Source organism: Trichosurus vulpecula, chromosome 3 (assembly GCF_011100635.1).
Source record: "Trichosurus vulpecula isolate mTriVul1 chromosome 3, mTriVul1.pri, whole genome shotgun sequence".
Classification (NCBI taxonomy): Eukaryota; Metazoa; Chordata; class Mammalia; order Diprotodontia; family Phalangeridae; genus Trichosurus; species Trichosurus vulpecula.
The window spans coordinates 431,860,736-431,866,257 of NC_050575.1; the positions used below are offsets into that span (position 1 = coordinate 431,860,736).

At 45.0% G+C, this 5,522-nt stretch overlaps 1 long non-coding RNA gene across 1 annotated transcript; it reads left to right on the forward strand.

The window, feature by feature from the left end:
• Positions 1-785: 785 nt before the first annotated feature.
• LOC118844330 lies at positions 786-4,455 on the forward strand. Its single transcript, XR_005009963.1, has 4 exons — positions 786-854; positions 1,235-1,386; positions 2,993-3,108; positions 3,605-4,455. It is a non-coding gene; the product is annotated as an uncharacterized LOC118844330 (long non-coding RNA).
• Positions 4,456-5,522: the final 1,067 nt, after the last annotated feature.

The window sequence follows — 5,522 nt, forward strand, 5'->3', positions numbered from 1 at the left end:
CATATTCTATAACAATAATTATCTTTTTTAAATCTGGAGATAATGTAATGGTCTCTCAGGTCCCCAGAGTCCCCTCTTCTGATGCTTTATGGAGTTTAAATTTAATAAAAAGTTAGAAGTATAGTTGCAATAGCGCAGAGCCCCCAGTTAGGAAAATAGTTTACATTTAGGGAAATATTTGTATTTCTGCCATCATTTAAACAAATACTTATGTCTACCTAATCCTTGGCCTTTCTATGGTTGAGGAAAAGGTCATGTTATCAAAAACACAGAGGTAAAGAAATCAGTAAAACATGTTCCAGTGTCTGTTAATGGACAGGCACTGAGAGGGGAAGTAGGGAGGAGAGAAGACCTTTTCTGGAAAATTCTCTTGGTCCTTGCAAAGCTCAGTACAAGTACCTTCAATCCAAGGCTTCTGATTCAAGATGCCTCAATGGCCCTCCTTGATTTCTCCTCTGGACCCAGCTCAACCTTTTTCACACCTTGTCCCTGGGACACCACTTCTTGGTGGCTCCATTCCTGAGCTCCTCCTTCATCTCAGTCTAATTCTTGAAAACCATTTGTGTCTCTTCAAGAACTCAAGAACTTGACTCAATTCCTCATTCTAGTCAAAGATCTAGATGGCTTCAAATCATTCTTAGGACCCAGATGGAATGTTCATCCCTTTCAGGTGCAAGTTCCATGATGCGGTCAGTTCCCAAATCTCTACTCCAGGGGCTTCTCAGTGCTTACTGAGTTGAACTAAGCTTCTCCCTGATTCTAATGCCATGACCCTGTGATTCTAGATGTTCAAGAGAAAAATCACCAACTTGAGAAGGCCAAGGTCTCCAACGCAGCTCTGAAACAGCAAAACCGTGAGTGTTCTCTCCTCCCCCAAGCCCTTTGCGCTGCCCCTTAAGCTCCTACCCAGTCCCTTCATCAATAAACTTCAGGCTCACATGGACCCCCTGTTCCTTCTCTGCTAGCTTCTCTACTGTCTCTCTTCCTGGCTACTTTAGAAAAGGGGAAGGAGTAAAAAAGTTCCTCATCCCTACCCCAACGAATGGCCTCCCCCTCTGACACACCTTGATCCCAAGAGGCTTCTGATCAGACAATAATAGTCTAACTCTGGCTCACACCGACCAAGCTTTGGTCACTGTTCTGTAGCCAGCCTACTTCAGGGTCAAGAGGCAGAGCTGAACCCCACTCAGCTCTGGTCTCCTCTCTCTCATTCTCATTCCTCTTTCTTCCCAAGAAATCCTTGTTCAGAGAATCTCAGAGCGTAGGATTTTCCATGGTGGAAATCTCTACTACTTTTCCTGTGGCAAAATGTCCTGGAATGATGCTGAGCAGTACTGTGTGTCAAAGGGCTCCCATCTGACCTCAGTGACTTCAGTGGAAGAACAGGTCAGTGCTGTCCTTGGTGGCCCTAGAAGGGGGAGGTGTAGAGATGTCTTTGAGTGGAGTGTCTGTGGGCATCTTACCTCTCCTCTCTGTTAGTCTACGAGGGACCCAGACAGTCTCACACACAGTTAAGACCTACTGAAAACACACAGAGAGGTGAAGAATTCAGAAGTCTGTGCTGTCCTTGGTGGCCCTAGAAGGGGGAGGTAGAGATGTCAGTCAGTTGGGTGTCCATAGGCAGCTCGCTTTGCCTCTAGAAGTCTACAAGGGACTCAGAAACAGTCTCACACATAGCCAGGGCTTCCTGAAAGCACATGGAGAGGCCCAGACTAGCTGTGTGACCCTGGATAAGTCACGTAAGCTCTGCCTCGATTTCCTCATCTGTAAAATGAGAATAATAACAGCCCCTCCCTCCCAGGTTGTTGTGAGGATCCAATGAGATAATAATTGTAAAGTGCCTTGCACACAGTAGGTGCTCTAGAAACGTTAGCTATCATTATTATGACTGCCCCAAATCCCGCAGTCAGTGTGTGTGAAAGGCAGGACTGGCGGGCTATGAGACCAGCTCTTCAGAGCCTCTACCACAGCTACTGCAGAAGGGAAATGGTGGGGTGAGACAGGTGGGAGAGCCCGAGGACAGATCTAATGCAGAAGATGGTATCTGAGCTGAACTTGGAAGGAAACTAGGGTTCTAAGAGACAGAGGGGAGGAGAACATGTTTTCTATCCATGAGGGACCGGAGCAAAGACAGGAGATGGGAAATGTGTCATCCGCCAAACGCAGTGGAAAGGCCAGTCTGACGGGACCTTAAGGTTCATGAGCACAATAACCATTAGCATTGATATGACACCTACTATGCATGCTGGGTTAAGTGTTTAAAAAATCTTCCAACTATAGGTGCTATTATCACCATTTTACAGTTGAGGAAACTGAGGCAGACTGGGATGAAGTGACTTGACCAAAGTTACACAACTAGTAAGTCACTGAGGCTGGATTTGAACTTCTTGGCTCCAGGCCTAGTGCACTATCTACTGCCCTATTTAGCCAGGAAGTAATAAATAGTCATTCTGGAAAGACAAGTCAGAAACAGGAGTCAGGTAGAGAAATTTGGGTTTGGTCCTAGAGTTAATAGGAAGCCATTGGATTGTAGAGGTCGGAGCAGTGATGTGATCAGACCTATGCTTGAGGAAAACACACACACATGCATATGCGCACATCCACATACATGCATGCAGACACATAAACATATGCATGTGTATACATGCACACACATATATGCACATACACACGGATGCACATGCACACACATTCAAAATATTCCCATGCACATGCATGCACACATGCACACATACACGTGTAGCCACATACACATATATACACTCGTGTGCACCCATACACACATACACATGTGCGCACACATGCATGTGTGTGCACATATACACATACACACATGTATACTCATGTACGCACATACATGTGTACACAAGCATACACATATGCACACAGACTGGAATACTCATAAGCATACACAATCCATACATGAGTGCACACTCAAACATGCACAAGCATACACAGGTGCCCCTTTAAAAATATTCTTTTCACTCCATAGGAATTTCTTTATAAAAAAGCCAATGGTACCTACTATTGGATTGGACTGAGTAACCAAAATGCTTTAGGCTGGCAATGGACTGACAGGACCCCATATGATGAAGCCCAAAGCAAAGAGTGAGTAAAGCAGCCTTCCCTCCCCTCCCTTCCCCTTTTCTGCTTCAAAAGAGACTCTTGGAGATTTCCCCAAGGAAAACTCAGGCTGAACACTTAGTGTGGCCTCTACAGGAATGTATGGTGTGTGTGTGTGTGTGTGTGTGTGTGTGTGTGTGTGTGTGTGGCCCCAGGAAGAGCAGAGGTTAGGATAACACATGGCCCTGGGTGTGGGGAGGTGGGTAATGGAGCAATCATCTGGGCTATCTCCAGAAGGAATTAGATGGTGTCCCTGAAAGTTCACCTCCCGTGCCCCAGCTAGGCTCTGGCTGTGGCCTGGGCAGGTGGGCGCTACTGAGACACCTGGCTCTGGCAGCATCTGAGACAAGGCCTCCCTGAGACTGCTTCGCTCCACCACAGGGTCCAAACCTAGGAGAAGGAGTTTCTATTAGTCCTTGGTGACCAACTGGCAATTCAAAGGATTAAGCCCTCTCATTTCAATGATCTCCTCTCTTTCCAGGTTCTGGGCTGATGGGAAACCAAGCAAAGAAAAAGGAAATGATAACTGTACCCATTTCTGGGCAAAGACACAAAAATCATGGAATAATTTCATTTGCACATATTCTTGCAAGTTTATCTGTAAGTGGAACTGTGAGTCATCTGAGATGTGCCAAAACATACAAACATCTGGCTCCTGAATGCTGCTGACCCCCACCCTAGAAGCAATGGGGCAGATGGCAGACACTGGTCCGCCTACCATGCATACAGAGGAGTTTATGAGCACTATTTTCCTTTCCAATTTCAAGTTCCCCCAAAGGAACCTAGAAGACTAGTAATGGTCTTATCACTTGTGCCAAATGATGTCCCCATGCCTTCAGACAGCCACAGATCTTCCTTCTTCTCCTAGTCATCATCGCTCATTGCTCATGCTTGTGCCTTCTCCATCCGCTCATTTCTCCAGGTATTGCTCACAAGTGCAATGCAGTTCCTGCCCAGGCTTCTTTCCTTTTCCCCAATGAGTTGAGGAACAAGTTTGAGGGGAGGGGCCTGACATAGAACTTGCTGACTGTCCTGTTCCCCCAAGTAGAACAGATCCCAAGGTTCCTACCCACTGATCACTAGGTCTAGAAATCACAAGATCCCAGCTCACCTTAGCTCTGAAATACCCCCTCAAGGTCAGTCTGGGCCCCATCTCTGTCCAGAAGGTTGGGGCAAAGCTTGGCTACTATTCTCGCCTACTGGAGATCCAGTAAGAGGAAGGCACCCTGTTAGATTAAAATGTACATTAAAAAATCAGGACTCTGTACTGAACAAGGAGAGGTGAGGGTATGTGATTGTGTAGGAAAGGGTGGTGTTACATATAATACATATAGGTGTATATACATACAGATGACAAATGAGATTTTATATACATATACACACATATAGAGAGAGAGAGAGAGATAGAAACACTTTGCAAACTATTAAGTGCTATGTAAATATGAGCTTTTGCTAAGATCTCATTTGCATTTTTTAAGTGGCATTTGGATAGAAACGACCTGGGGCAGGAGTGTGACGTACTAATTGTTCAATTTTCAGCATGAGCCTTTATACCTTGGAAATCAGTAGCTCCAATTCAGGACTTGGTTTGTTGTTTTGTTGATTACCTAGGCTTAACAAAGTGTTAATAATACAGATTAAACTTAAATGTGTATCATGAAAACATTTTTGGGGGGAAAGACTCATGTTGTTAAACTTTTACCAACATGCCCCTGGCCCTGAGACAAGTCACCAAAGATAGCACTAAGTCACTAAGAACAAGTCAATATACTACTATTGCTCTTTAAAAAAAAAATTGATGTTCCATGTACTATTGTCCAGGTGGATAAAATAATTGTTTTCTGTAGCTGAATAAAAGAATTTGATATAAACATTACGTCCCTTTTTGTCTCTGTATCCCTGGTGCCCAGCAGAGCACTGAGCATATAATAGATGCTTCTCCAGTGACTGTGAATGGATGAATGAATTGTAACTTCCTGACCTTTTCATGGACCATCTTCAACTGACACAGAGCCCCAAAGTTCAGTAAAATTCAATCGCTCTCCATAACTTCTTCCAGGGTCCCTGAACCTGACCTCCAGCAAGAGCTTGAGGACTGGACCCCTTTAGATACTAATAAAAACAGCACATGTTGCCTCCACGTTGGAGGACGCTCTGTTCCCTACCCTTGAACTAATCTGTTGTGGCTCCAGTCATGTCAGAGAGAGGATACTAGGAGACTTTAGGCTCTTTGATTAGCACTTTACTTCTGTAATTACCTGGCCATGGGCCCACATACAATTGTCAATCATGCCACGTGACATTCCCCATCCACTCTTGACTGCCCGCTCATTGAGGAACTCTCACATCCCTTAGAACACTGGTCCAGGAGTTAGGAAAGCTTGAGTTCAAATCCTCCC